Below are 15,318 nucleotides of genomic sequence, written 5' to 3' on the forward strand. Positions count from 1 at the left end.
ATGTCATACAATTGGGATCATACAGTATATAGCCTCTTTGGATTGGCTTCTTTCACTTAGTAATATGCATCTAAGATTCCTTAATGTCTTTTCATGTCTTGATAACTCATATCTTTTTTGCAGTGAATAATATTCCATTGTCTGGACATATAAGTTTATTTATCCAGTCACCTACTAAAGGACATCTGGATTGCTTCCAAGTTCTGGAAGTTATGAAAAAAGCTGCTATAAATGTCTGTGTGGAGTTGTGTGTGTGTGTGTGTGTGTGTGTGTGTGTGTATTTTTCATCTTCTTTGGGTCAATACCAAGGAGTATGATTACTGGATCAAATAGTAAGAGTATGTTTATTTTGTAAGAAACTACCAAACTGTCTTCCAAAGTGGCTACACCATTTTGTGTTCCTACCAATATGAATGAGAGTTCCTATTGCTCTGCATTCGTGCAATATTTGTGTTGTCAGTGTTCTGGATTAGGGCCATTCTAATAGCTGTTTAGTGTATCTTGTTATTGCTTAATTTTTTAAAGTTTTTATTCTTCTAGAATACGTACAATAAAAATGCTGTGATTATATCATGAATCACAGAACTCAAAGTCATGAGCCATTATATCACGTCTTCATCTTCTTTACATTTTTTTCTATATTTTGGAAAACATTCAAATATTACTTTATTTAACTATTTCATTGTGTAATCAGCAGTTTTATCACCACAATATGAATTCTTTCTCTAACTTGCAAATGTTGGAATTGATTTGGTTTAAATATTTTTAGAAACTCCAGGGTTTAGAGTATGTATCCAAGGCCGGTTACAAGGGGGTCATTAAATTAACAAGTAGTTAGCTTAAAATGTTGGAGCATGACTCATGATAATCAGGTGTAATTCCTGGGTGAATATATAGGCTTCTTTGTTAGTTTTGCAACTAGACCTTCATCTCCAAAATAGACAGATTACAGAAATGAATATATAGACATTGTCCAAAAGCTATTTGGCCTCAAATGTTTTGACCTAACAGTGTTCACTGGACCCACTCCAATTCTTTCAGCTTTCCCCATAGCTGTCTGTTCCTCATGCTACACTTTCTAGGGGACGGCGATTTTAAACATTTTCCCTGCTAAGTTAGTGTGTCCAAATTGCACAAGAATATTGTTTGGTTCTGAATTCTTCTCTCCTCTTTAGTCTCTTGCTGTTTCCTTCTTTGCCCCTAAATCTTGATGTTTTCCTTGCTATATTTTTGTCCCAGATGAGATTTTGCTGTGCAGTGGCATCGGCCACATTTCAGTAATTCCTGGAAGGCAGTAGGAAACCCAGGGACACGAAGAACAAGATAAGAAATAATTCTGTCCTTTTCTAACAGGAGGAGAAAGCGGTTAGTGCTGAGCCCACAGCAGGACTGAATTCGTTTTCGTGTATGGTTTGATGTTCATTATTATCCTTCTGTTATTAGCACATAGGTAAGAATGAGACCCAGCTAGCCTTTCAGGACTTTCACTTCACCAACCCTTTCACTATCTAGTGACAGAGAACTAAAGAATTCTTAACAGACATGATTTACATCGTATTTTCTCTGGTTTTTCCTTTTAGGAGTGTGCGATTACTCATCAAAATGCAGCCAAGCAACAGGTATTTTAAAGCCTGTTTGGATATGGCAGGTGCACAGACAGACGAACTCAGAGTCAGGGCCCGGGAGGCACACACAGTGGGGCGCATTTGAGCCATGACAGTAGAATGGATTGTTTCATGGTGTTATCACATATGTGATGTATTGCAGGCCAGAAAACCTGGCTTCTGGTCATGTATCCAATAGGACCAATAGGGCCTCCATAAGTTTCTAAAACCTCTGTGCCCCAGTTTCCTTATTATTAAAAAACAGTTGTGCTCTATGGTTTCTCAGGTCCTTTTCTTCTTTAAAAGCTATGATGACACTGCATGTGATATGTCTTCATGACAGATGCCAATAAAGGGAGAGTTAAACTGAATCAAGGAAGGGAGGAGGAGGGAAGCAACTATTCTTTTATTGAAACAAAACCTATTCCATATTATGCATAATGATAGAGAGGGGAATAAAGGGAATAATAGACCAATTGCTTTTCTTAGTGAACAAATGTCTGCAGTTTTTAAGTTTATTCCTGAGTAAAATAAGGAAGTAAAATCCCAGGACTTCTTTTTATAGGCTTTATGCATGACATGAAACTCTTTAGAAATTTGATAATTTAGCTTGCCTTTCTTTGGGGATTATTTTTTTTTAAGATTGAGAATATTATTAATATTAATCTATTACGGGACAGTTTTATTCAAAGGTTTAAAAAGTACACTGAAGTATTATCTGGGGTGGACTCATTTTTAGGAGAAAACATAAACACAGAGAAACCATAATCCTGGTGTAATGTAGGAATCTAATTAAGACTAATGAGGCAACATTAAATTTAATGTATGATGCATTTTATATGTCTCACCATTAGAGCTGCAGCAAGCTGTTGTCAGAGTGATCTTTGGTGACTATCACCCTACAGGCATTCCTCCGCAGTCTGGGTGTGGGCCTCAGTGCTGGGCTTACAGAGAAGCCAACACAAAAGCAACCATGAAAAGTGAGGGGACAGTTGGAATCATTTACTGGTGGACTCAGCGGACCAATAAACCCAGACTTGTTGATGCGGTGGAAAAGTTTCTGCTAGATTGCAAAGCTGGTCTGTTCAATCTAAGGACATCAAGGCTCATAGTCAATTATCAAAGAAATTAGTCCTACAGAGAAGGCAAACAGCGTAGAGCAAGTAGCAGAGAGACAGACAAGAGATGACGGTTTTACAAGATTCCTAAGGAGATTTAGGAATAACATGATAAACCTCTGTAATAATATCTACCCCAAAAGTTATAGCAGCTGATGTTTATTGTGCGTTTTGTGTGTGCTAGGCAGTGTTTTAAGAACTCAGTGCTCATCATATCATTTAGTCTTTACAATAACCCTATAAGGTAATTATGATTATTATCCCCATTTCACATGGAAGAAACTGAAGCAGAGAAAGATAAAGCGAGCAGTTGTACAGTTAGCCAGTGGCCAAGTTGAATTAGAACACATAAATTTGAATTTCAGGTAGCACTTCCTAAGACTGGAATCCAGGAAGCCTTGAATTCACGCAGGCCTATACCCTGTGCTACAAAATGACAACTCCTTTGCTTATTTTCAAATTTAAAATGGCTATTATAATTTGGTTCTTTAAATAGAAACCTGAAGTTCTCTGAGTGTGGGTCATGCTGCCCTAAAACTTTTATAAATGGCTTATAAAATTGCAACCTTTCTGGAATGTTTCTGCTTTACAGAGTAGTGGTTTATCCTTGCTAATTATTTCTATTTGTTGACATACATGCTTTGCACAAAGTTTCTGAAAGTTGGAATTCATAGTCTTCTGGATCTTGCTGGTCCCAGGGGACAGTGATTCAGATTTGTTTTTGGATGGTTCAGGCAGAGGACAAACCACGTATATCCATAGAAGGCCATGGCCAAAACTAACTGACTTGCTAACTAACTAACTAACTAACTAAATTCCTAACTCCCTAACTAAATCGAGAGCAACATTGGGAGAATTACAGGATTGATGCTCAAAAGAGGAAGAAAAAACACTTCTTGCTGCTTTCAATCCTTCCTTGTCTTCCTTAACAACTTATGTCCTTCTTTCTCTGTCTGTCCAACATAGTCACAGAAATGACAACTTTGAATTCGTAAGGAGCAGAGCTGTGAGTTAAACCCATGCAGTGTGGTTACAGCTCCCACATTCTTAACTACTCCCTATACTACCTGTTAACCTGAGACAGGTACTTTTTTTTTGTAAACTTCAAACATTTTCCCCTCAACTGCTTTGGGTCACTGGTAAGCTAGCACTTTTGATACACACAAGGCAAACTGAAAAACGTGGTTGGCTTAAAAGTGAATGAATGTTCTCTGGACAGGACTGCACATTGATGGAGCCCTAGGTCACAGTTTTCAATGAAGTGCATAGATACAAGGCAAGATCTAGCACTTAAGTGGCTGTGAATTATGGATTAGCTCCAACATGTGCAATTTGATTTACAATCTATATAGCAAACGATCTTTATGACTTTGCAGCTATATGCATTTGCACACTACAGTGGGACAATGTGGAAAACTTTATTCAGTTGGTCAATTCATTTTCTACGTGCTAATGCAAACCTAGAAAGATAACACCACTTCGTTTAAAAAACACAAATAATTTCTAAAGTGTCTTGTCACAATTAAGGGTAGGTTACCTGGCTGCCCTTTCAAACTAGCGCTTCAGTAAGTGACCGTCCAGTGGTTCCACAAAGGTTTCTTAGATGACATCCATCCCCCTCCTTTTCTGGATTGATGATTTCATTAAAAGCCATTCTCCTATTGTCGTTTTGCTTTCTCTGCTTTAATGTGGTCTGTGGGGTTCATTAGATCCAGCGTGTTAATGGCATCAGCTGGGTTTAGGTTTCATTGCAGCTGAACCTCACCATTGCTAATCACTTAGCTAACATATGCCAATATCATGGTACCTAATGACTCCTTCTGCAAAGACTCCTTTGTATTCCCATATCTGCCTCTCTAAAAGACCAGAGGAACATTGATTATCTGCATGAACTGCGGGACTGCCAGCGTACCTATGGCTTCTTCTCTCTTGGACAACAACATGTATACTTGGTTCAGGATCTTTGAGCTTGGCTGGCCTTTTTCAGTGACCCTTTTTCATCCCTTCCTTTTCCAGTTAATAAGGTTGTCACACGAGGCAAAAATCAGGGGCTTGCGAGTCCAAAAGAGGAGAGACTTTTACATTTTGCTGCTTAATTTGTGCATCCATTTCTAGGCCTTGAAGGGGCAGAGCTCAGAGTAACCTCCGTTTGCTTTCTGCAATCTCACTGCTCCCTAGGGACATGAGGGAGTCCGAGAGTGAGTGGGAAAACATTGCAGATCTACTAAGAACGGCGGATCGCTCTTGCAAACTGTTGGTATTCTGAGATAATTTTGATCTCTATATCTTATTTTAGGCTTCCTTTGATATCTGAGACCTGAAAAAAAAAAAAAAGGCACTCTCCAATCTCTTTCTCTCTTCCCTTTTCCCTAAAGTCCTTACAAAAGGAAAGATGGGGGCCTAATATTGAGGGGCTGCTGGCTTTGGGGGGGGTTGTGGGGAGAATAGCAGAGTGTGATGGCAGAGAGTCATTCTGCTTCAAGGAGGATACTGCCCAATTTTTTAAACTTAATAGGATTAGTCATGGGAACTATTTTTAGCAGAAGTTCAACTTTATCCATGTATTTTAATGTGGGAAAATTGTGTCCTTTTCCCTCTGCTAATGTTTGATGTATTCCAGCCCTCCTGTGAGCGTGTTTGAGTATCTTAGAGGATCTGGAGTGGAGGAGAACTTCCTCTCTGATTCTCTCTGTTTTCTTTCGTGAAAATGACATTCCAAAGCTGTTTCACTTTCTGACAGGAAATGGAGCCTTGCCAAAAATGATTAAAGTCCAAGAAAGCATAACAGTTCCAAAGCTGCAGCAGTTCTTTAGGAGTCCTGAGTTTGACATTGTGTCAAACAAATGTGAAATATTGTTTAATAAATTTGAATAATACAAAGATAGGAAAAAAATCATTCTTGGCTTATAGCAGTAGTGGTTTGTATTAAGTATGTAGAAGACTACCTACATCTAATAAGTTGAAATAAATATATAAATAAACTTGCGTAAGGTTAACCCAGCCTGTGATTTTATTCCATTATATTAGTTATATGTGGAATACCAAAGCCTTACTTGAAATGCGTATAAGTTTAAAAGTGTATATATTTCTGCAGTGTTAAAGAGAAGCAGTTTCTGGTTATGTGATCTAACCCATCCATAACAGGTAATTATTTTTTACAATTTTATAATGAATTCAATAAATTCATCAATAAAGTCACTTAGACCAAAATTGTTTTATTTAAAAGGGCAAAACAATAATTGAAAACTTTAGTCGATATCTGGAATTATAAATCCAAAAGGCTTTTTATATAATAGCAGCCTCAATTCTTTCATTGACAAACCTAATTAAGTTTTTAAAAAATTTTTCCACCAGAGAATCACACATTTGTGTAGATAATTATGCACCCCAAAATAAAACTGAACAAGAAAAAAAAATGATCTCTCTCAAATCAATAAAAAGTACCATTTGTCTGAGAAAAAAATCCGAGTGATAACTTTTAAAGTATTGTTTATATAAACTCCTTTAGAAATTGTCATGAAAACAAACATTTTTTTATCACTCATTTCTTGCATTCTTTTGGGTATATATTTGGAATACATGTTTTTCGTGCAAGTAGTTCAGTCTTTTCTGTATTCGCTGACATTCGACGAATACCACAGTTCATGACCACTTTTTAGACAAGTTAAATTGATTACAGAAGTCATTCAATGTCACTGAGTACCATTTGTCACTTCATAAACAGCTACAATCTGCTGCCTACAAATGCAGAGGGACCGCCAAATAAATCACATCAAACAGTGGGAGTTGATACTGTCTCTTCATCTATAATTGGTACAGCCCTCTCCTGTCACGTTTGTTCATTCGCGTGATTCTGGTGTGGACTGACACTGACGTGGACAGGGCAGTCACTGTCTCAGACGTAGAGAGTCTATGCTTCAGACACGTACGTGCTAATAGATACCCATCATGATGTTACATTAACGTCATCCACGTATCAAATGCACAACTTAACCATCTAGATGTCTGATGATATGCCCCTTATAGATAGGTTCTAATAGGAGATAAACCCTTTGGCTTTGAAAGGAAATTGATAGATGCTGAAGGAAATGCATCATTAACAAATATACAAAGAAACACACCAGCACAGCTTGCACGTGCTGTTTCTCTGGACATAATTGTGAGGTTCTACTGTTTAACTTCAGTCATATTTCCATAAAATATGATCAACATGATCAATATGTTTTTGCTAATTTCAAAACATTATTCTTTTTACGATTTTCTTCTTATCAAACAAAAAATAGCCACTGTTACTGTCAATGCTTGATATTATATCCTAGATTGAAGCTTTGATGAAAATCTGCTTTCTTAGGGTTAAAACTCTGCATATCGGTGTGTGTGCATGTGTGTCTCTGTATATATGCATACCCACACACATTACACAGGCTTCTGTATATATTATACCACACTGCCACACTGGCATTAAAAATTAACATAAATTAATGAAGACAATATACTTCCATAATGTCAAGTCTTTAAACACTGTAGACTCCAGGGAAATGGAAATGGACTTCGGTTGTTGCTGAAACATCTCTAATACATTGCATTCCATTCGGCAAAGATAATGGCCATGTCTACACGACAAAGTGGAAAATTCAGGTTAACACTGGGACAGCTTTTTTATATGAATTTTTACTAGTTGTCAGGAATTTTGCATATATTATCTCATTCAATTTTCACAGTAAGTAGGAGGGATACTTTTGCTCCCATTTTATAGATGAGAAAATGGAGGCAGCAAGAAGATAAAGGACATGCACAGTATCACCCAAAAAGGAAAATATTAATAACTAAAATCTTGAACTCAGGACTGTCTTGACCCCTTTACCCTATGATATGTCCTTAAACTCATCCTTGAGAACTGAACACATAGAAATAATGACAACAGAGACAAAATAGATCCTCTGAAAATGTTCCATTTTCTCTGAAATACCACATTACTTGCTCCTGGGAGCAGAGGACGCTGCAGAAATGCTTGCAGCACTACAAACCTCACCCAGCTTTGGAGATGAAAGATCTTTCTGGAAAGAAAGTGGGTGTTTGGAGAACTATTGGAAGGGTAGGACACATGAAGATGTTATTCACTACGAGTACTCAAAGAAGGCAATCATTCAAAGGAAAGGTTCAAATTTTACGACTTAATTAGTCAAAGTCTACCATAATTTTTTGACCTTCTATAAGGAAAATAGACCCTTGGAAAAAAATACAGGAATAATCCCCCTACTTATTGATGAATGGAACTTATAAACAATCATTAGAAGAACTTTTTGAAAGGTCTGCCTCACTCTCCTGGCCATCTTAGTCCTCAGAAAAAAAAGTTGGATTCAACTGGGGACTTGCAGAGATGGATAGCATTAGAAACAAGTTGCTGCAATTTTTTTCCAAAAGATTCATAAATAGGAAACATGATTTTTTTCTGTAGGTTGGCTCATTTAGGTTCCATCTGGCATGTGTTTATTGATATGGAGTTAGCTTTAAGAAGGTATAGTGAACCTACTGTTCTTTTTCTAATAGATAAGAAAACATACATGAATTCATAAGAAAATAAGTTTAGGCAAATAAATGACATAAAGTAATTCTAGTTATTTGATCGAAGTTACAAAATAATGGCATTCTCCTATTGATAAACAACACAGAATTGACCAATACCCAGGCAGCTTTCATGGGACTGTGCTCATTGTCAACAAATGTTGAGAAAAGGTCAATGGTTAATTAAATAATCTATCACCTCAGGATAGAGAGTAGTTCTCAACTCTGACAATCAGTGACAGAAATATTAAAAGGTCAAAAAATGAGTTACAGTAGATGCCGGTTTGTTATTATGTATTATAAAGACATGGTTCTATGCAAAAATGGAAGATAAAAAGGGTTCACATCCTTCCAGAAACAGGTTTCCCAAACAAATAAATCTTTTGGATTATTTACTGATACCAGTAGTGGGGATTCTTCTGGGTCCATAGGCTTCTTTTGATTTTTACACTATTTCAAAAATTACGTTTTTGGACAAAGAATGTTTTGTCTCAATACTTGGAGAACTATGCGATGAGACTGGAGCAGGGGTTCGAGAGAGGGAGGAGCTGCCTCTTTGAGAACTGCTTTGGCGCCTGGTGATTTCACACTGCTATGTGCTCTGTGAAAGAACATCTTTGCAAACGTGGTAGCTTTCAACTGCTGACTGTACGTTCTTCTTACACTATATAACCCTATCACTCTCAGAGAACAGTAACATCTCCAATTTCCTTACATTGAGTCCAGAATAACCCCTCTGTAAATTAAAAGTGCTGCACAAACTTGATATATCGATTTGACCTAATTTCCTTTTCCCAGGATTGGCTTCTTCATTATCCTTTCCAGACCTTAGTTTTTGTTTTTATGTTTTGCTTTTTTTCTTTTCAATGGGAATTCTTACTTAATTTGGGCTGCCTTATCTAGCACAAATTCTTTCTCTATTTCCCTCCCTCATTCTGTCTTCCTGCCTCAGAGGGCCGGTGATTCATTCTGAGTTTTTAAGTCTCAAGTGTAAGCATTTCTTTTTTTCTGTGCTCTAGGTTGACTAAAAGAAATACCACCTACTTTAGTCTTTCCAATCGTCTTTCCTTTTTACCTCTTGGGGCCCAAATATGGAAAACAGACAATGCAAAGAGGTGCCTTAGAATAACTGCCTTCCAGGAAGCCATAAATCATGTGTGATTAAAGTAATTGGCAACAATAGAAAGAAAACATGTTCCTGTGCTTTGGCTCTTTAGCTTTGCATATGAGAGGAAGTTGGTCACCAGTTGAGATCACCACAGGTTTATGAGAGATAATGCTCTATGTGAATAGAAAAATGAAGCTTCTCACTCTTCCCTGGAGAACGTGGGGCTCAGCGAGTGATATCACATGGCCATGTCACTTTGCTGAAATGTTCATTTATATGGTTTGTCAACGAGGGGTGCCTTGCCAGGGACTTTGACCCATGACTGTGCACACAGCTTTACCCCTGTGCTGTCTGGGTAATCGCAGCTATTTCGAATATGGGCAAGTGTTATATGATTATTTTATCTCTTACTGTAAAGCGTTTTGAGAGACTTTGTATGAGAGGCAATATAAAAATAAATTGAATTGAACTATGGCTTCACCTCCCCACTTTTTAGTGCAGAAACTTTTAGAGCAAAAAGTGCAGAGCTGTGACAAAGGACAAGATTAAGACGATGTCAGGAAAATGCTCAGCTCTGGAGAGCCCTGGCTTTGTAGGAGGAGTTTTACAGTGTGTGTGTTTGGTTGTCACACGTGGCTAAGTATTATTTAAAGTCTCTCCACATGTAGAGAAATATCACATTGGTATTTTTATGAAGTTAGTTATTTTGAGTCATGAGAGATCCAGAATCGACTTTCGGTTAATGCATTTCTACAAAGACTTGTTAATTATACAAATATCTCCTTTACATAACATATTATGGTGCATTAAAAGCTGCTTGGTTAGCCTCTGCAGGGCCAAGATCGGAGCCACATCATCTTACTTTCGGAATCCACAACTGTAATAATTTTTCTTTTTAAAATAAAATAATCTTGGCTTAGGGTAATAGGTTTTTTCCTGCAGAAACATGATTTTGTGTTTTATGACACTGCATCAATACATTATTTTAATAAATGGCTCTTAGTTCACCAGAACAGAAGTGCTGTATTTTGACAATATCAGCCAACCTTTTCATTTGTTTAAGCAGGAAAAGTAGGGTGCCAAAATAAAGCTACTCCAGAAGAACATCTCAAGAATGTTTATGAAAACTCTGTTACAGTTACATTTATTAGAGTTAAAGCGTAGTACTAATTTGTCATGCAGAATTCCAGGGAAGTGAGTAATTTCTGCATTTCTCTAAATGCCAGTGTTTCCTATTTTGAGGTAAAAAAAATTTGCTTGTAAATATGAAATTAGCAACATAGACTGCAATGTGACAAAAGATAGCAGAGATTTGTCATTTTCTGGCAACCGTTATTGGATGTATTTGCTGCCACGCTATGGTGTCTCTCATGAAAGTTAAGTTGGGGAATGGAAAGATTTATCACACCAAGTTCCTGACAATGGGCCTGAGTTTTTTTTTTTATTTTTATAATTCAGATGAGATGATTTACAAGTGGCTGCGTCTTTGTGGAGTGGCTCTCTACTCAACCCAGAGGTGATCGTAGTCTTAGAGACCAGCATGAACAGAGGCCCAAAAGCATGAAAACACACAGCATATTTGAGCAAAAGTAAATGGTCTGCGTATGGTAGTGGAGGAGACACTGGGTAAGTGCAGCACAGGAGAAAAGAGAAGAAGATGATAGAGCAAAGCCTCAGTGCATTATATTTTGATTAATGCATTTGGAAATGGAGTCGAGGTCTAAAGAGGAAGTAAACACAATTCAGGGGGAGGTACGAATGAGGTGTTAGGGCCTACAACTCAAATTGCAAAACACATCTCTCCCTCTTGCCTTGTTTCTGAGCTCTGTTACTACATCTATGTTTAAATTGCATTCTCTATGAAATGATTATTTGAAAAAAATACTTATATATATATATACATATATATGTAGTCATATACGCATACACATGTACACCTGTTTTCTTAATTCTGGGTGGGAAGTAGCCCTTCTCTGAACCAGAGCATACTGTCCCACGGAGCAGAATGAACACATAAATGCATGACTGTGAGTGTCTCCATGCCATCCTAACATAATAAGCACCTTTGAAGGAGTATTCATTTTTTCAGGCCCCACAGGGACCATTTACTGCCTGAAGACAATAAAATCCCCATGTATCCCCAGGATACCTGGGAGAATCTGACTCCCTGTGCAAAACTGTTGTTGAGGGCTTTAGATATAAAGGAGTCGTAAACAACGAATCTACAGGAGAAAGAGCTCTCTGCCATCTCCTAAGCAAGATTCTGGGTACAGGAAGAGATTTCCTCTCTGTATTTTTGTAATTTAACAGTCAGTGTGGTCACAATTTTGAAATCAGTCTGGGTTTCCAAGGATGGAAATGCTCATGTATAGACAGAGAGTCTTAGAGAGCCTCGATGGAGGTAGGAACAGGAGGGTTAGGGGATCTCTGTTTGATATTAACTGACCAGGTAGTGGAGTTGGAACAACGTTGTCTTTTCAAAAATCTATCTAAAAATACCTCTTAAGTTTGTATGTGTGTGTGTGTGTGTGTGTGTGTGTGTGTGTGTATTCATGCCTCCCCCAACTTTCCCTCAGAAGAAGCTGGCTTCTGTAAAATAAATGAACGTGGAGAGTTAAACTTTTATATTAGCAGCTTAGTGTCCAGCACAGAAACCACAGCCCACAGACCATTGAGAGAGAGGCAGGAGAATCCCAGGATGTCATCTTTAGATTGAGAGTGCATGGCTCTGAATAAGCCTGCTCCGGAGCTAGTCACTTCAGGTTTCAACATTTGCCAAATTGAGTCTCCCCAGACGTCACCTATGTCACATCTCTGCCAATCAAACCCACAAGTTTAAAAATATATGGAAGGAAAAGACCACCAAATCATTCCAAAGATCCATTCGATTTTTTTTTTTTTTTTTTAAAGACAGAGGTAAAGTTTGCTTCTTAGGCCAGGGGTTTTCAACTTCTCACATGTCTCAACGAAAGCCAACCTAATTAGTATAAATCAAACTTTTGTATTAGAGATGCCCAAGTATAATGAGTTCTATTATGACAGATTGCAGTGGGTGAGATATATACTGTTCAACGGTATGTGTAAGAAAAAAACATGCTTCGTTTCTTCAATTAGAGGATGCTTATTTATAGTGCGATATATATGTACCTCCACTGGAACATTAAAGTTTTGACTGCTTTTTAACTATAAAATTTGATATAGTTGTGGCAGCTGCACTATTCAAATGATAGCTGTAGTACAGCTGTTATCAGTAAGGGAGATGTATGGCTTCCTTACACAGATAAAGATATGTGCATATTTACTTTTAGTTTTACTGCCAGTGTCCTATATTTTAATGACACAAGGTGAGATAAAAGAACATTATAATAAAGAGGTCCTTTAATTCTGCTAATACAAATGCCACACTTTATATGAAACTCTGTTCTAACTTTTTATAAACTCTCTGTCTTTTCCTTCAGTGAAATAGCTTAAATCGGTAAAAGATCTTGTATCCTGTAATTTCCCAATGTTCACTTTTGGCATTTCTTTTACACCATAGGCACAGAATGGGAGAAAAAGAGAGGGAAGAGGAGAAGACAAGGCAGAAGAAGAGAGAAAAAAACAGGAGATGAGTGAGTAACCTAAAAGCAGTTTAAAACAATTTTCTTTCTTTTTTGGTAACTACTTCCTAGGGGAAGGTTGTTGATTTGAAACTTGAGATTTAACTTCCCATCAGTTTGGAAGCAAATAATTTGCTGTCCGATAGACAATAAAGAAAAGACGTAGAAAGTTGAAAAAAAATTTTTTCCAACTGACTTTGCCTCTTGTTCTTTGTCTTAATATTGTCTTGAACCAATAACCCAGTGACAGATGGGCAGAATTCAGAGCTCTTGGCAGTTTGGATCAGATCTGATAAGCATTCAGGTCTATTTGATATTGAAACAGAGTTGGAAATCACATGAAGACAGGCTTTCTAAGAAAAGTCCCATTACTTGGTAGTTTCTGATGAGTTGAAAGTATTGCCAGAAGAGGCTTTGGAGTATTTGGGGTTTTCATGATTGATATCAGGCAATACCGAGGTGCCCAATGTGCTTTCAATGGCATTAATCACACTCTTTAAGATAGAGAAAAGTTTGATTTGTTCTTTCATTATCCCAAAGCCCTGAGCTATCCCACAGACTCATTCCCTCCTCTCAATTTTTTGTTCAGAGACTTGTGGGTTTAAAACCCATGTGGGGGATGGTCATGATGGAGACTCAGACTTGTCGGGGGGGAGAGGGAGAAATGGGCATTTATTGAAACCTTAAAATCTGTACCCCCATAATATGCCGAAATAAAAAAAAAAGTGAAAAAAATGCTATTTTAATTATTTCTATTTACACACAAATAAACCTGTGAAATTAGCAAATAGAAGTGCCCAGTAGTGTATGGGGTTTAGGTGAACATGTCTTAATTTCTCAATTACCAGAGAAGTGTTTTACAACTCTCAAAATTTCATCACATATATATTAAAAAATAAATTGACATGTCCAAAGTTATTGAGTAAGCAGGTCAGGCAATTTTACCTGTACTTAGAGAAAATGGAAAGACAAATCCTCATTGTCTGCTTCCTCTTTTGTTCAGTAATCTGGTGTCAGCTTTGTTGGTATTTTAAGCTAACTTAATGTCTTAGGTATTGACTTTTGCACTAGAGTCTATGTGGGTATTGTTCTTCACTCTTCAGACATATGCAAACCACATTTCTATTACCTATTTATCAAACTGCAACTCCTAAAAAGTTCATAGGTGTCTTTTTAACAAAGTCCAAATTGCTGCCTTTCTGAATTAAATAGACAGTTTTGGTACATGAATTATTGTTCCTGTAATAAATGCCTACAACTGAATAACACATGGAGACCATCTTCAGTAAATATGGAAATATCTGAGTTTGCTAAATAGTCTTTGCATTATTTCATTATAAAACTGTGCCAATTAATTCATCTCTCTAGTATGTGAACACACAGTACTGCAAGTACTGAAATGAGGACATTAGGAATTTACAGTCTAGAATAGATTAGGTACCTTTGGGGGTCAGGAAAGTATGCAAGTACTGTCTTATTTCTTCATGCGATAAATGTCTTGGTTTAAAAACATTTACCAAGGATATGAGTAAAGCTGCAAGATAAGTAATTTTAGCATCAGCCCCCTATCCTGCACCACCATTCCCTACTTCCTGCCAGTATAACCAGGCAACCAATGTCAGAAGTTTTTGCTACTCATGGATATTTTACTAGGGTCCATTTTAAATACTATGGACACCCGGGTTCTATTTTCAGGTGTTTTGTAAATAAATCTTCAGTGTGTATGTGCGCTTATGATAATTTAATTTTCTTGTTGGTGTGGAAAAAACCCTATAAAATGCAAAATATCACACATTTCTATCCTAGATTTTAATATCAAACATTATAACTGACAGCACTTACCAAAAGTTTGAAATTTCCTTAGAGTAATACAGACAAAAAAACTTCTGTTAAAATCATCACATGAATAAGATCATAAATACATTTAAATTATTTTTGTCAGGTGCTTAACTGTATTTTGTCCTAAAGTTAGTCCTGTCAATGGATTAAAAGTAATGACATCTTTGCTGTTGTAAATCTAACATGAAACACTGGACAATCATGAAAGCTTATTTAGAATTTGAATTTAATAATTTGAGTGCTAATTTATTTGTTTTTATTCATTTTTTTTTGAAATTCTACTGCCTAAAGAGGCTGCAAGTACTTAATTGATTGATTGATTGATTTCAGTTTAATCTATGCTTTCTCCACTTACTTGGTTCAATCATTTTTAATTGGATCAGCTGATCATTGGCTATTTATTAACTAGCAATTTGAGTAAACTGGCATGTATCCAATTTCAATATTTGAAGGCGTTTATAAAAGGTCTGTATATAAAATGGGCA

Source organism: Microcebus murinus, chromosome 8 (genome assembly GCF_040939455.1).
Source record: "Microcebus murinus isolate Inina chromosome 8, M.murinus_Inina_mat1.0, whole genome shotgun sequence".
Classification (NCBI taxonomy): domain Eukaryota; kingdom Metazoa; phylum Chordata; class Mammalia; order Primates; family Cheirogaleidae; genus Microcebus; species Microcebus murinus.